The 18,762-nt window shown below is 32.6% G+C and overlaps 1 pseudogene; it reads right to left on the bottom strand.

Moving 5' to 3' along the window:
* Nucleotides 1–9,092: 9,092 nt before the first annotated feature.
* Nucleotides 9,093–18,762, bottom strand: part of LOC129892816 (uncharacterized) — a 41,707-nt pseudogene continuing 32,037 nt past the window's right edge.

Genomic DNA, 18,762 nt, shown 5'->3' with positions numbered 1-18,762 from the left:
CATTTAACATCATCCATGACATCAATATAATCCACTAAATTTTCAGATTTTTCTTTATAATTATTTTATTTATTGTTAGGTCCCTCTTTCCCACCTATAAATACCCACCTTATTTCCTCATTATCTTCATCAAGCTTTCTCAAGCAAATCTTCTCTCTATACACTTCTTTACACATTTTCAAATATAGTTTTAGTTCTTAGTAGTGAAGAAATACTATTTCGATAATTCATATACTCCGGATAGTACACAAAACGTTCCGGCGAGGAGAGAAGCTAGGACTCAAGAGTGTTCATTAAGTCTTTCGGTACCAACTAAAGCTTCGGTCTCCAGGTAGGTAAGGTTTCAATGAGAGTATTTCTTCCACTCTCATGTCTAAATTATTTTAATTATATGATAAATTATGCTTATTTTCTTTAAGCTTTACTCTAAGTTATGTGGGTGTTTATCCATGGATTCTTCCATCCATGTAGTCCAAAAACTCTTTCAATTAAATATCTTGATTTCAAGTAATATTTTCTTATGTTAATTCTTAATTTTACTTAATAGTGTGAATCATGGTTAAACTAATGATTATTGCTCTATTTTGATGCAACATAATTTCATATGTATGAATTGATGATTTACAAGTAATTCTTTTATTTATCTATTTAAAGGTTCTTGAAATTCATGGTGAGTTGTTTAAAGCATGATTTTTAATTAATGGATTTCAAAGTATTTATAAATATTTATTTACATACATATTTGCAAGTTGAAGTGAAAAGAAGGAAGCACCTAGTTTTACTATGTTTTTAATAAAGTTTGACTTAAAAGCTTTGACTACAAATAAATATTTATGAAAGCAATATCTATGATCAAAAAGGGAGTCTTATGAAATGAAAGAATGATGAAATGATATGAATGATGGATTCTTTATGCAATAAGGACAATTCTTGCATATTGGAATTATCAAATGTTTTAATGAGCTATTCTACCGAATATGATGTTTGAATTCTCAAGTTATATGCTATGAATATTTTGAAGTATTAAACTATTCCGTGGGATTGACTTAGCATCGAATGAGGCATTGAGGTAGGATTCGGTAAGGGAATCCTAGTAGCAACCCCTTGTCTCATTAACTATGTGCTAACATAGGAGCACTTGTAGGCTTAGACTAATGGATCCATGAAAGCCCTTAAAGTTAAAGTTAAAGAAATGAATGAAGTTGACGGAGTTCTACCCGGCAAGTAGTCTCCCCGGCCAACGTAGGGGATTATGTTGGATTCCATATAATAGCTCGCATGGTCTTAAATGTCGGTTATGGTTAATTTCCCACAAAATGAATGTTTTAAAGGATATATATATGCTTTATTATGCATCCATTAAATTATGTTCCATATTACATAAATGTTTTAATGTTTTCCTCAATGTTCATGCATCCTTACATACTTAGTACATTCAAAGTACTAACGCATACTCTTTTGCCTACATGATATCATCATGTAGGGATCAGTGCTCCTCCTCGTTCTCCTCCACGTGGCTAGTTGATATTCCATTGAAGACTACTTTTGGTGAGTTCCCATGTTCTGGGAATAATACTCCTTTATCTTTCTAGCTTATGATATGTTAAGATATTTTACTATGACATTTCTTCTATTATAATTAAGGGTGAGCTAGGGACTTGTCTTCGCCCCATTAAATCTAATAGTTAGAGGTATTGTTGGACATATGTAAGTTGAAGAATGCTAAGAGGCTTGATTGAGGTACGTTTGGGTTCCTCATTCGCCATGTCACGTCTAGGCCCTAGGCTTGGATCGTAACATGCAGGCTTTTCATTTATTTTACTACTACTAGAACCTTCATAAAAAATGGTATCGAAAATCTTGTTTCGTAAATCTTTATCCTTACCAGTCTTCAAAATATCAAAAATCTTATCAGCATCTATAACAGTCAAAGTTAAATTCTGAAAATTGGATAACAGATTATACAAATTATCAACTTTTTCACAAGACAATCATTTTTGACAGGGTACACAATCATTATCAGAAAAAGATCGGTCAGACTCTAAATATAAATTTTCATTTTGTAAAATACGTACTTGGTTTTTGGTAGAAGAAGAAACAGAATCTGAACTAGTTTTAACAGTATCAGAAGGAGAACCATCATTATCAGAATATAAAAGAATTTTACACAAAAAATCTTTTAATTTATCATCTAAATCTAATGATTTAATCTTTTCCTGAGTTTTACACTCATTGGCATAATGACCATACCTACCACATTTATGGCATTTAACATGCTTCTTATAATCTTTCTTACCAACTTTCCTTTTATACATTTTCCTATATTTTTTAGGAAATTCTTTCAAATCAGTTTTAGATACATCACGACGCTTCATCTTGTGAGATTTTCTGTAAAACTTTTCTTTAGAAGGATAAACCTTTTTCTTACTTGCAGTAATAGGCATATCAATAGCAAATTGATCACAAAATTTCACCCAATTATTGTTTTTCATTTAATCTATTTTTGTAATATGATAATTCATTTTAATATCATTACAAACATTTAAACCTTCTTGGGTACAAACACTTATAATCTTACCATAAGTAAGTTTTTCATAAGGAATCTTAGCTTCCGTACCACAAAGAGTTTTTCTAACACGTTCAGCAAAAATAGAACGCAATCAATCAATAAATTTAGATTTCCAATGTTCATGACTGCAATCATGTAATTCCATAACTCTACTAAAAAAAATACCTTTATACCATCTAAAATCAGACAATTGTCTACAGCGTAAATTCTTTAAAGTAGTTCTAATTGTTTCAGCTTCATCAGTCCATCTACCACAAAAATATTCAACCATAGTAGTGACTAATGTACAAATGGCATTGGCCCTTTCTTGGCCTTCAGAAGTAGAAACATCAGTGGCTTGATAAGCTAATTGATCAGCTATAGTCTGTACTGTTGTGGTATTCATAATCGTGGTTCGGTGTTCCTCATTTAAAAAATTATCCACCAACCTTTTAACTGACTAGTAAAACCAGCAATAATCATATATGCAATTTCTTTGTCAGAATTTTTATTAACCTTAGAAATTGTATTATACATTAACATTCTATGTACAGTAGTGAAAATCTGTTTATCATTAAAACCATCAATATTCCATTCATAAATCTCTCGAGAATTATAACTGTTATTAAAAACATGTTCCCATTTTTCATTCAAAACATCAATAGTAGTAGGCCTATTATAATAATACATGCGTTGAATAGGATTGTCTGCCCACTTAGTGTTAATTCTATTTACAGAAAAATCATGTCTAGCTCTTTGATTAATAAATGCTTCCTCTTTTGCAGATAAAACAGGTTGATGTTGTAAATCCAGATTTTTAATTTGAGAAGACAAATCTATACTTTTCAGTTTATCTCTTAAAAGTTATTCAATATCTTCAGAAGATTCTATTTTGAAATCTGGAATTTTAGGAGGTGGTTGTAAAGTATTTCGAACAATCTTTTGTTCCCCATTTTCTTTTTTGTTTGTAAATAAATCGATTTTTTCCTGTAAAATTTTAATCTGTTTTAAAGAATTATCAAGATGCTTATGTAAAGACATGATATGTTCACCCAAAACACTTAAATAATAATTAGTATAATTCTGCTGTTTTAATAATAAATTAACATGCTCACAATTTACTAAAGCATTTTTATCATTAAAAAATATGGCAAAAGCAGTAAAATTAATTGTTTTTCCTTCTTTATAAATTTCAAAAGATTGCATCGGAGGTAAAAAAGAAATAACAATATCTCCAGTAGATAATCTATATTCATGCTCAATAACAGATAAATATTGTCCTACAAATTTAATCATAAATCAAGGCACAAATAACAACATAACATTTTCTTTGGCCAAATCAGCATAAAAGTCTTTTTGGAAATATGTCCTTTCGTCTGGGGAAAATGATTGAAAAAATCATTGTCGAAAAGGTTCCCAATTTTTATAAAAAAATTCATCCGATATTTGTTTTCTCGCCGGTGATTCTGGACTAAAATCAATTGGTGTACTATCCATCTAAACCGTTTGGAAAATTCATTTCAGAATTTGTTGGTTCGCTTAAATCTCCTCCTCTTGCAATATTTTTATTACCAATTATTATATGATCAAATCTCTATGGAATAGTTTTTCTAATCTGAGAAGTAGACACCCTAGATGGTATATCTACTAAATAATTAGCAGGAGAGATATATGAAGAAACAGATCTAGTTAATCTAGAGGAAGAATTAGTAATTCTTGGAATATCATTGTTTTTAAAACAAAGTCTAACAGTCCCATTTGAAGTCTGGGAAATTTCAGAAATTTCTTCACAAGTAATATTTTGAGGGACAGCAGCCTCCTCAATAATCCATTCTTCAGAGAAATTAGTTTCTTTCCATTTAATTAATCTACGTGTGATAATTTTAGACTTAGAAAAATTATTTTCAAACAATACAGTCTCATTATTTTCGTCAGCAATACGACACCTAGGTGATAAAGTATATAAAGGTCGATACACAATTCTAGTACAAATACAAATTATTTCAGTTCCAGGTAAATAATTATAACCATTAATCTTTATATTTAAAAGCAAAGACTGTAAAACATTCACATCAGATAATGCAACATTCAAATTTAGATATGCATTAAAATATACATCACCATAAGCCAAACTAGATTGTATTGTACCAATTAAAGAATTATTCCAATTCAAATTTCTACCATTTCTTAAAGCAGCAATAAAAGATTCAGGTAAACCTTTTAAAGTTAAAGGTTTAAAATCAACTTGCACTAATCCAATATGCAAATAATTAAAATCTTTATGTTTATAGTAATCAATATCATCCTGAGTAAATAAATAAAAAATATCACTCTCTTTTTCCAGGGTAAAACTTAATTCTGTAGTTTTAACAGTTGTTTTACCAGCAAATCTTTCAAATGTGCCAAATTTATAAATAGTTTGAACATCCACTTTTGGAATCATCCAAGTATTTAAAAATCTTGATTAACAGGTAAATCTATCTATTCTTTTAACATATTTTTAATAATTTTTAGTTTTTTTAAACAATCCATTAATACAGAGTTTAGGCAAAAAGTGTTAAATAATAACTTTTTATAAATTATTTGTCTGTATTATTATTATTATTATTATTATTATTATTATTATTATTATTATTATTATTATTATTATTATTATTATTATTATTATTATTATTATTATTATTATAATAATAATAATAATAATAATATAAACTGAAAAGGCAATTATGATTTATTTTATATTTTATGTTTGGACATCTATCGATATACTTTAAATATTGTGTTTTAATATTTTTTTCGTGACGTAGATAAGAAAGTATATTTAATTGATTCAATATTATTATTTCTCCTTGTGTATAAGTTTTTATCAACATGCAAATATAACTTTGTATGTTATTAATTATTAAAATACCCGAATAGCCAAATCGAAAAGAGAAAAATCAAACCAAAATAAATTTATTTTGGCACAGATTGGGTTGCACTTTTACAAAATAAAATAAAATAAAATTGAATAATACAAAATCAAATCGAAAAGTCGAATGCACACCCCTAGTTAAAGAATAGCAAAAGTATTCTATTTTAATAAACTTAAGACACTATTTGTGCTATAAGTTATATATAATTGAATATTATAAGATTACACACAAACATAAAGTTGTTTGATACACGAGTTATGACATAAAGGATAATAGTTACAAACTAAAATTTAGAATTAACTTTTGGGAAAACTAAGCCATTCCCCATAAAAATAAAATAATTACAGATAAATACCCGTTTATAATTCATACCCCCAAAGCATGCGACTCACGATCATGATATCATCACAGTTTCAATATACTGATATTATTGAGGTTTGCTTCAGTCCGCAATAATACCACTACAGTATATTATACTGTCATGATATCATTGTTGTCTATTTCATTCCTTCAGCAGCATCTCCATGATACCATAATATATTGATATGATATCATTAAGGATTGTTTCATATAATTAGTAACACTGCTCAAATCATGTATGATACCATCGCAATATGTGAATATACTGTTGTGGTAGCACTAATGTTTCCTTTATTCATTCATTCACAAAGCTACTCATTCATTAATGATAACATAATAATATATTAATATATTGCTTGGCATTATTAAGGTTTTCTACATGTACAACTAAGTCAATCCTCAATAATACAATATATATATATATATATATCCCCTAAAAACGTTGTATACGATGTTTCAATTCTCGCCTAAATATGATACATCCTCTGTATTTTGGGCATAACATTTCATAGGAATATCCAAATTGGGTGATTCAAATTTCTGAGTAACCACAAGAGCAAGTCTTCTCTCTATACACTTCTTTACATATTTTCAAATATAGTTTTAGTTCTTAGTAGTGAAGAAATACTATTTCGGTGATTCATATACTCTGGGTAGTACACAAAACGTTCCGATGGGGAGAAAAGTTAGGACTCAAGAGTGTTCATTAAGTCTTTCAGTTCCGACTAAAGCTTCGGTCTCCGGGTATGTAAGGCTTTAATGAGAGTATTCCTTCCACTCTCATGTCTAAATTATTTTGATTATATGATAAATTATATTTATTTTTCTCTAAGCTCTACTCGAAGTTATGTGGGTATTTATCCATGGGTTCTTCCACCCATGTAGTCCAAAAACTCTTTCAATTAAGTCTCTTAATTTCAAGTAATATTTTCTTATGAAAATTCTTAATTTTACTTAATAGTATGAATCATGGTTCAACTAATGATTATTGCTCTATTTTGATGCAACATAATTTCATATGTATGAATTGATGGTTTACAAGTAATTCTTTTATTTATCTATTTAAAGGTTCTTGAAATTCATGGTGGGTTATTTAAAGCATGATTTTTAATTAATGGATTTGAAAGTATTTATGTATATTTATTTACATACATATTTGCAAGTTGAAGTGATTTGAACCCACCTAGTTTTACTATGTTTTTAATAAAGTTTTACTTGAAAGTTTTGACTCCAAATAAATGTTTATGAAAGCAATATCTATGATCAAAAAGGGAGTCTTATGAAATGATATGAATGATGGATTCTTTATGCAATAAGGACAATTCTTGCATATATGAATTATCAAATGTTTTAATGAGCTATTCTACCGAATATGATGTTTGAATTCTCAAGTTATATGCTATGAATATTTTGAAGTATTAAACTATTCTGTGGGATTGACTTAGCACCGAATGAGGCGTTGAGGTGGGATTCGGTAAGGGAATCCTAGTAGCAGCCCCTTGTCTCATTAACTATGTGCCAACATAGGATCCCTCGTAGGCTTAGGCTAATGGATCCATAAATAGCCCTTAAAGTTAAAGTTAAAGAAATGAATGAAGTTGACGGAGTTCTACCCGGCAAGTAGTCTCCCCGGCCAACGTAGAGAGTTATGTTGGATTCCATGTAATAGCTCGCATGGTCTTAAATGTCGGTTATGGTTAATTTCCCACAAAATGAATGTTTTAAAGGATATATATATGATTTATTATGCATACATTAAATTATGTTCCATATTACCTAAATGTTTTAATGTTTTCCTCAATGTTCATGCATCCTTACATACTTAGTACATTCAAAGTACTAACACATACTCTTTTGCCTACATGATATCACCATGTAGGGATCAGTGCTCCTCCTCGTTCTCCTCCACGTGGCTAGTTGATATTCCATTGAAGACTACTTTTGGTGAGTTCCCATGTTCTGGGAACAATACTCCTTTATCTTTCTAGCTTATGATATGTTAAGATATTTTACTATGGCATTTCTTCTATTATAATTGAGGGTGAGGTAGGGATTTGTCTTAGCCCCATTAAATCTAATAGTTAGAGGTATTTTTGGACATATGTAAGTTGAAGATTTACTATTATGATTTCCGCTTATTTATTTATCATTATTACCTATAAAAGGCTAAAAGAATGCTAAGAAGCTTAATTGAGGTACTTTCGGGTTCCTCATTCGCCATGTCACGTCTAGGCCCTATGCTTGGATCGTGACATTAACAGGTAAATCTATCTGTTCTTTTAACATATTTTTAATAATTTTTGATTTTTTAAACCAATCCATTAGGTGTGCCTTTTATGAATGCAATTTTTCCGTTAAAGTATTGGGATAATAGTAAATTAATTGGTACTTAAAAGAATAAGGATTTTCAATTAAATTTTATTACTAACCCAAAAAGACATTCAATGTGGTAGGTATGACCATTATGTCAATGAGTGTAAACCCAACCGGAACCTTAGGGGTTATTGGAATCTTTACTTAGTCTGATAATTTTAATAAGTCAAATGTATTTTATGTAAACTACAAATCTATCATTTAAAACCCAAATATGAACATCCCTAGGCTATATCATCAGCCATACAAGACTTATCAACGGAATTACAAGGTTTTAACCCAATTAATCCATCACTAATCATGTCGGGAACACCCCTTTTAGGGCTTACCAACGCCATGATTTAAGCTTAGTTTACTATAAAATTATTTTAACTTTAACTTGACTAAAACCGTAACCCATTAAAGAAGAACTCTTATTTTAGAGTCATTGCCATTTGGTATTCTAATAATCTATGTAAGTTATTATTTAACACTTAAATACTTAGCCCATCATGAGTTTAAGTTAAACAAAAATTAATAAAAGAAAGAAAGAAGGAAGTACCTGGAGGACCACTAGTCTCTTGGGGCTGTTACAACAAACTTCAAACTTTTATTTATAATACAATATTACAAACTATATTACAATAGTTGAGAGTTGTGAAAGGGTAGAGAGAGAGAGTAGTGAGAAGGGAGAGCCCAAAACTTGCTCTGAAATGAATGTAGAATGCATTCATTTATAATCTACAAAGTGCATAGTAAAATGTGCAAAAATCAAAAAGTACACAGTTTCAAATAGTAAAAATCAACAGTAACCATCCATTTTTCAACGTTTTAACAGTGAAATAACTGTTGACACAGTAAAATCTACTATTCATGCCATCAAATTTGTCTGCCTGTCGCTTTCTTATGCAGTCCGTTTAAATTTTCTTTTTATTTTTGAGCTGCATAATCTCTTCTTCAGCCTTCTTAATTATATCTGGAATTTCACTGGAGGCCGTGCTGTGTAAACTTTGAGCATCATTAAAAAAATTATCGTCTCCGGAATTTTTTGGCATGGGATCAACATCTGTTCTAAATTGTTGCTGAATATCCCTTTTAACCTGTTCCATGTAAGCAGCAACAAGTTCTTCTTGTGACAAAAATCCCCCTTTCTTAATCTGTAATTTTCTAGTAACTTTGGCAAAATGACTTTCTTCTTCTGGAATCTTGATTTTATCAAATCTTCCATATTTAATTATGGCTTCACCAATCTCATTTATTAGATCTTGTCCATAAAGCTTTCCATTTTGGTCTCTTTGTACTAATTTGGAACAAAATTTGGTATGAAATAATCTACAAATGCAGGGCATGCTTTCTGAATCAGAAGTAATTTCAACAGTCCATTTGAAAATTCAGGGAATAGAAAATTCCATAAAGAAATTCATTAATGGTGTTTCTGGTAAAAGTCTGTCTTCTCTTTCTAGTTCAGAAATCTTTGGGGTTGACTCTAGCCATAAAGTATTGATCTAAAAAGAATGTGGGTAAAATAGAATTAGAAGGTCTGAAAAAAGACCACCACTTGACAACCAGGTAGGAATTACGGTGGCTTTGAAAATCTGAGAACAAATTTTGATGAACCAAGAATGTTTGTGGTCATCATTCTCATAATATAGAGTTTTGGTAAAAGCTTTTACATAGTCTCAATAATTAAAATTTACACTGATTTTGATAATAGGATGAATGTATTGGGAATCTTTCAGGGTACTTAATCCCTATTCCTCTGGCAAAATTAATTTTTTGATAATAATCTTAGAATAGGTAAAATATGATTTATTGGGCCCACTAGTATTATTGTGGGTAATCTCCAAAGACCCTGTAGTAGTTAAAATCACTTTCTAATGTAATCTTGTCTTATAAGTTTGCATTGGAAATAATGCATTGCTTAAATAATGTTTCATCACGACCCATGGATTAGTCTTCCATTGAAAATCTTTTGGGTCAACATGTAAAATCAATTCCTTTTTAGGATTGATGCAAAAAATCTCTTTATCATTTTTGCGAATAATTGAGGCAAAGGAATCTTCATTTGTAGGATCCTCAACTGAGGTGGGTTGAATGGTAACATTTTTACCCCCAGTAGTTCCAGCATTGATGACATTGATAAAATTCATATAATTTTGATAATCTTCAAAGAAGGGTCGAATACTGGCATTGTCAGCTGTTGAAGACGACGCTCTTGGAGTAGAAATTCCTCCAATTAATCTGCCAGAGCCTGGAATTTGGCCTAAAGATTAAAATCTGTTTTGGTTTTGGACTCCTCGGGCTCTTTCTCTATTTGAGGACCCGGACCAATTCGGGTGCATCCTATTCATGACAAATAGTTAATTCAAATATTCTCGAGTAAGAAAATCAAGCAAACTGTTGTCAATTCTCTTTTTGTATTCAATTTTAAAATCAAAAGAGGCTAATAATACTTGCCACCTTGCAAACATTTGTTTTGAAATATTATGCTTACAGTCTTTGTTAAACATAAATTTGGCAGCTTGGCAGTCTGTTTTATAACAAATTTTTGATTATATAAATCAATTTGAAATTTTAAAACACATTTAACAATAGCTAAAATTTCTTTTGCCATAGTAGCATAATTCTTTTGGCTATTATTCCATTTACCAAAATAAAATTGAATAATAATTTTTTTTATCAATAGGAGAATACTGGGTTAAAATACCACCATAACCAATATCAGTGTCACGACCCAAGCCTAGGGCCTAGACGTGACATGGCGAATGAGGAACCCAAAAGTACCTCAATTAAGCCTCTTAGCATTCTTTTAGCCTTTCATAGGTAATAATGATAAATAAATAAGCGGAAATCATAATAGTAAATCTTCAACTTACAAATGTCCAACAATACCTCTAACTATTAGATTTAATGGGGCTAAGACAAGTCCCTAGCTCACCCTTAATTATAATAGAAGAAATGCCATAGTAAAATATCTTAACATATCATAAGCTAGAAAGATAAAGGAGTATTGTTCCCAGAACATGGGAACTCACCAAAAGTAGTCTTCAATGGAATATCAACTAGCTACGTGGAGGAGAACGAGGAGGAGCACTGATCCCTACATGGTGATATCATGTAGGCAAAAGAGTATGCGTTAGTACTTTGAATGTACTAAGTATGTAAGGATGCATGAACATTGAGGAAAACATTAAAACATTTAGGTAATATGGAACATAATTTAATGTATGCATAATAAATCATATATATATCCTTTAAAACATTCATTTTGTGGGAAATTAACCATAATCGACATTTAAGACCATGCGAGCTATTACATGGAATCCAACATAACCCCCTACGTTGGCCGGGGAGACTACTTGCCGGGTAGAACTCTGTCAACTTCATTCACTTCTTTAACTTTAACTTTAAGGGCTATTTATGGATCCATTAGCCTAAGCCTACGAGGGATCCTATGTTGGCACATAGTTAATGAGACAAGGGGTTGCTACTAGGATTCCCTTACGGAATTCCACCTCAATGCCTCATTCGGTGCTAAGTCAATCCCACAGAATAGTTTAATACTTTAAAATATTCATAGCATATAACTTGAGAATTCAAACATCATATCCGGTAGAATAGCTCATTAAATCATTTGATAATTCAAATATGTAAGAATTGTCCTTATTGCATAAAGAATCAATCATTCATATCATTTCATCATTATTTCATTTCATAAGACTCCCTTTTGATCATAGATATTACTTTCATAAACATTCATTTGGAGTCAAAGCTTTCAAGTCAAACTTTATTAAAAACATAGTAAAAACTAGGTGGGTTCAAATCACTTCAACTTGCAAATATGTATGTAAATAAATATACATAAATACTTTCAAATCCATTAATTAAAATTTTGCTTTAAACAACCACTATGAATTTCAAAAACCTTTAAAGATATAAATAAATAAATTACTTGCAATCCATCAATTCATACATATAAAATTATGTTGTATCAAAATAGACCAATAATTATTAGTTTAACCATGATTCATACTATTAAGTAAAAATAAGAATTACCATAACAAAAATATTATTTAAAATCAAGAGACTTAATTGAAAAAGTTTTTGGACTACATGGATGGAAGAACCCATGGATAAACACCCACATAACTTAGAGTAGAGCTTAAAGAAAATAAACATAATTTATCATATAATCAAAATAATTTAGGCATGAGAGTGGAAGAATACTCTCATTGAAGCCTTACATACCTGAAATCCGAAGCTTTAGTCGGAATCGAAAGACTTAATGAACACTCTTGAGTCCTAACTTTTCTCCCCGCCGAAACATTTTGTGTACTACCCGGAGTATATTAATCACCAGAATAGTATTTCTTCACTACTAAGAACTAAAACTATATTTGATAATGTGTAAAGAAGTGTATAGAGAGAAGACTTGCTTGAGAAAGCTTGATTAATAAAATGAGGAAATAAGGTGGGTATTTATAGGTGGGAAAGAGAGATCTAACAATAAATAAAATAAATATAAAGAAAAATATGAAAATTTAATGGAATATATTGATGTTATGGATGATGTTAAATGGTGGACAATTTATGTCATGAATGATGTCAAATGTATCTAGATCTTTCCATGGTAGGTGAAATGAGTTATCTTTGACAGAATACTCCTTTTCGGAGCTGCGTTTGAACAGGATAAATTCCTTATTAGGATTTGGTGTCTTCTATAAATACTCCTTTCCATCACAACATTCTGTCTTACAATAATTAATTTATTTGACCTACTTAACCTCCGAAACTTAAAATATGGTCTTCACAAGAGTTGTAGGTAAAGATCTTGTGGTTACTCAGAAATTTGAATCACCCAATTTGGATATTCCTATGAAAAGTTATGCCCAAAATACAGAGGCTGTATCATATTTAGGCGAGAATTGAAACATCGTATACAACGTTTTTAGGGGATGTTACATTATCTCCCCCTTGGGAACATTCGTCCTCGAATGAGGAAAGACTTAGCTTGAGTAGAGTAGAGTGTAAACCAACAACCTATCATTAATGCAATAGTGTAATTTAAAACATCGTTTAAAACATATTTTATAATTTTGCAAGCATATGACAAGAAACGTTCAGATGCAAAGATTTCAAGTAATTGAGCAAGGACAACTTAATACCTTAGGTTTGGGTAGAGGGGAAAAGATGAGGGTATCTCTTAATCATATCCGCTTCCGCTTCCCATGTTGCACTTTCTATTTGTTGATTCCTTCAAAGGACTTTAACAGATACAACTTCTTTGTTCCTCAATCTCTTAACTTGCTGATCCAAAATTTCCACAGGAACTTCTTCATAGGTCAAGTTTTATTCAATATTCACTACTCCCATAGGTACAATGGAACTAGGATCACCCACACGTTTTTTCAACATAGACACGTGAAACACCGGATGAACCATGGCCATTTCCAATGATAATTCCAACTCATATGCAACCTTACCAACACGTCTCACGATTCTATAAGGCCCTACATACTTAGGGCTCAATTTACCTTTCTTACCAAATCGAACCACGCCTTTCATGGGTGAAACCTTCAGATACACCCAATCATCCACATTAAACTCAAGATCACTTCTTCTAGTGTCAGAATAGGACTTTTGACGACTTTGAGATGTCTTCAACCTTTCTCTAATGATCTTCACCTTCTTTAAAGCATCAAGTAACAAATCGGGGCCCAATAAGGTCATCTCGCCTACTTCGAACCAACCAACTGGTGATCTTCATCGTCTCCCATACAAAGCCTCAAACGGCGCCATCTCAATACTTGAGTGGTAACTATTATTATAGGCAAACTCGATGAGAGGTAGATGATCATCCCAATTCCCTTTAAACTCCAACACACAAGCCCTTAACATATCCTCTAGTGTTTGAATCGTCCTTTCAACTTGCCCATCCGTTTGAGGATGAAATGCTGTGCTCAACTTTACCTTAGTACTGAGGCCTTTTTGAAATGATCTCCAGAAGTGTGAAGTGAATTGGGTACCACGATCCGAAATAATGGATAATGGCACACCATGCAACCTCACCAACTCTCGAATATATAACTTAGCATAGTCTTCAGCACTATAGGAAGTTTTAATCGGTAGGAAGTGAGTTGACTTAGTCATTCTATCAATAATTACCCAAATCGAGTCATGACGCTTCTGGGTATAAGGCAAACCCACTACAAAATCTATATTCACATCTTCCCACTTCCAAGTAGGGATTTCAATGTCTTGAGCTAGTCCACCCGGCCTTTGATGTTCGGCCTTCACTTGTTGGCAATTTGTACATTCGAACACAAACCTTGCTATGTCCTTCTTCATGCCACCCCACCAATACAACTCATTTAAGTCTCGGTACATTTTTGTTGAACCGGGATGAATGGAGTATCTAGAATTATGAGCCTCCATCAAGATCAAACTCCTTAGGCCATCCACATCTGGAACACATATCCGACCTTTGTAGTATAGAACCCCATCTCCCTCTTGGGAAAAGACCTCTATCTTCTTTTCCTTTACCAACTTCTTTAACTCAATAAACTTTGGGTCAAGATCTTGCTTTGTTTTAACATCTATCACCAAAGAGGATTCAGACCTATTTTGAACAACCATACCCCCATCATTAGTACTACCCAACTTCACCCCTAATCTAGCCAATCGGTGAACATCTTTCACCAACTCCCTCTTACTTTCATCCACATGGGCCACACTCCCCATAGACACTCTACTAAGTGCATCATCAACTATATTAGCTTTACCCGGATGATAGTGCACACTCATGTCATAGTCCTTAAGGAGTTCTAGCCACCTCTTTTGCCTTAGATTAAAATCCTTTTGGGTGAACACATATTGAAGACTCTTATGATCAGTATACACATCCACATGCACCCCATAGAGGTAATGCCTCCAAGTCTTCAGAGCAAAAACAACGGCCGCAAATTCAAGGTCATGGGTAGGGTAGTTACGCTCATGCACCTTTAATTGCCTAGAAGCATAGGCTATATGTAACATCCCCTAAAAATATTGTATACGATGTTTCAATTTTCGCCTAAACATGATACAACCTCTGTATTTTGGACATAACTTTTCATAGGAATATCCAAATTAAGTGATTCAAATTTCTGAGTAACCACAAGATCATTACGTACAACTTTTATGAAGACCATATTTTAAGATTCGGAGGTTACGTAGGTCAAATAAATTAATTTTTGTAAGGTAGGATGTTGTGACGGAAATAAGTGTTTATAGAAGAAAAATCATATCTCACTGTAGGTTTATCCAAATTGGTTGATTCTTGAAGGATATGAAACTAGACTGCCATATCTACAATTCTTATGAAGACACCAAATCTTAATAAGGAATTTATCTTATTCAAACGCAGCTCCCAAAAAGAGTATTCTGTCAAAGATAACTCATTTCACCTACCATAGAAAGATCTAGATACATTTGACATCACTCATGACATAAATTGTCCTCCATTTAAGATCATCCATGACATCAATATATTCCACTAAATTTTCAGATTTTTCTTTATAATTATTTTATTTATTGTTAGGTCATCTTTCCCACCTATAAATACCCACCTTATTTCCTCATTTTATTCATCAAGCTTTCTCAAACAAATCTTCTCTCTATACACTTCTTTACACATTCTCAAATATAGTTTTAGTTCTTAGTAGTGAAGAAATACTATTCCGGTGATTTATATACTCCGGGTAGTACACAAAACGTTCCGGCGAGGAGAGAAGCTAGGACTCAAGAGTGTTCATTAAGTCTTTCGGTACCAACTAAAGCTTCGGTCTCCAGGTATGTAAGGCTTCAATGAGAGTATTCCTTCCACTCTCATGTCTAAATTATTTTGATTATATGATAAATTATATTTATTTTCTTTAAGCTTTACTCTAAGTTATATGGTGTTTATCCATGAATTCTTCCACCCATGTAGTCCAAAAACTCTTTCAATTAAGTCTCTTGATTTCAAGTAATATTTTCTTATAGTAATTCTTATTTTTACTTAATAGTATGAATTATGGTTAAATTAATGATTATTGATCTATTTTGATGCAACATAATTTCATATATATGAATTGATAGTTTGCAAGTAATTCCTCTATTTATCTATTTAAAGGTTCTTGAAATTCATGGTGGGTTGTTTAAAACATGATTTTTAATTAGTGAATTTTAAAGTATTTATGTATATTTATTTACATACATATTTGCAAGTTGAAGTGATTTGATCCCACCTAGTTTTACTATGTTTTTAATAAAGTTTGACTTGAAAGCTTTGACTCCAAATAAATGTTTATGAAAGTAATATCTATGATCAAAAAGGAAGTCTTATGAAATGAAAGAATGATGAAATGATATGAATGATGGATTCTTTATGCAATAAGGACAATTCTTGCATATTTGAATTATCAAATGTTTTAATGAGCTATTCTACCAAATATGATGTTTGAATTCTCAAGTTATATGTTATGAATATTTTGAAGTATTAAACTATTCCGTGGGATTAACTTAGCACCGAATGAGGCATTGAGGTGGGATTGGGTAAGGGAATCCTAGTAGCAACCCCTTGTCTCATTAACTATGTGCCAACATAGGAGCCCTTGTAGGCTTAGGCTAATGGATCCATAAATAGCCCTTAAAGTTAAAGTTAAAGAAATGAATGAAATTGACGGAGTTCTACCTGGCAAGTTGTCTCCCCGGCCAACGTAGGGGGTTATGTGTGATTGCATGTAATAGCTCACAAGGTCTTAAATGTCGGTTATGGTTATTTTCCCACAAAATGAATGTTTTAAAGGATATCCATATGATTTATTATGCATGTATTACATTATGTTCCATATTACATAAATGTTATAATATTTTCTCAATGTTCATGCATCCTTACATACTTAGTACATTCAAAGTGCTAACGCATACTCTTTTGCCTACATGATATTACCATGTAGGGATCGGTGCTCCTCCTCGTTCTCCTCCACGTGGCTAGTTGATATTCCATTGAAGACTACTTTTGGTGAGTTCCCATGTTCCAGGAATAATACTCCTTTATCTTTCTAGCTTATGATATGTTAAGATATTTTATTATGGCATTTCTTCTATTATGATTGAGGGTGAGCTAAGAACTTGTCTTAGCCCCATTAAATCAAATAGTTAGAGGTATTGTTGGACATATGTAAGTTGAAGATTTATTATTATGATTTTCGCTTGTCTATTTATCATCATTACCTATGAAAGGCTAAAAGAATGCTAAGAGGCTTGTTTGAGGTACTTTCGGGTTCCTCATTCGCCATGTCACGTCTAGGCCCTAGGCTTGGGTCGTGACAAACTTGGTATCAGATCCCGAGGTTTTGAATGATCCTTGGAGTCTAACATACCGCGTCGAATAGGGTCTTGTTCATGGTTGTGAAGCGCGCCACAATTATGAATAAGAGACTATGAGGCGTTTAGGAAAAAATTCACTTCTTTCAAATTCATGTCGTGCCTTAGAGCATCCTAAGATTTCCTTTAACTAACGACCCATTTTGTGTTCTTTAGATAATGACTCTTGGAAGACCACCTCGAAGATCCAGGGTTGACGATGAGGACCAAAATCCTCCGGTTCCCAATACCCAACATCATGAGGATGGGGTAACCCATGCTGAGTTTTGCAGTGTTATTACTTTGTTAGCTCAAGTCGTAGCCAACCAAGGGAATCTAGGTGTTCCTCCTCCCCAAATATAAAATCCAGCCTCTAGGATTCGGGATTTCCAAAGGATGAATCCGCCCGAGTTCGATTGTTCTAAACTAGATGAGGACCCTATGGAGTTCATTAATGAGGTGTACCGAATTGTGGCTATCATGGGTGTGCTACCAAATGAGAAGGCTGAGCTAGTGGCCTATCAACTCAAAGGTGTGGCTCGAGTGTGGTATGAACAATGGGTTGTTGAAAAGGATGAAGAAATAGGGCCGATAGGATGGGAAGAGTTTAAAGGTGCCTTTCTAGATCGCTTTTTCCCATTAGAGCTAAGGGAGGCCAAAATCCAAGAGTTCATCAACCTCCGTCAAGGGAGTATGAGCGTGAGGGAGTATGCTCTCAAATTCACTAAGTTGTCCAACTATGCTCCCTTCATGGTCTCTGACCCAAGAGCTAGAATGAGCAAGTTTATTTCCGGTGTCTCAATCTTGGTGTCCAAGGAGTGCAAAATGGCCATGTTGATCAAGGAGATGGATATCTCTCGATTAATGACTTACGCAAAACAAATTGAAGAAGAGAAGCTTAGAGAGAGATCAAGGGGGTTCAAAAAGGCTAGAGTGGATGGTGGAGGGTTTAACCCTCAAAGGTCCGATTATGGTAACAATGGCAAAGGCCAAGGTGGGCAACGATTTCTGGGGCAAGGTTCCACCAATACTCCTCCTCCAAGGTTCAACAAGGACAAGAGTGGTAAACCAATGATTCCAAGAGAGAATGTTGCTACTCAAACTTTCCCTGCTTGTAAGAAGTGTGGAAGGACTCACAAAGGGGAATGCTTAGCTGGCTCCAATGCATGCTTTAAGTGTGGCAAGCTGGGCCACCATGAT

The sequence above is a fragment of the Solanum dulcamara genome, chromosome 6 (genome assembly GCF_947179165.1).
Source record: "Solanum dulcamara chromosome 6, daSolDulc1.2, whole genome shotgun sequence".
Lineage (NCBI taxonomy): Eukaryota > Viridiplantae > Streptophyta > Magnoliopsida > Solanales > Solanaceae > Solanum > Solanum dulcamara.
Note: the sequence above shows the minus strand (reverse complement) of the source record. Positions and strands in the feature narration are given on the sequence as shown.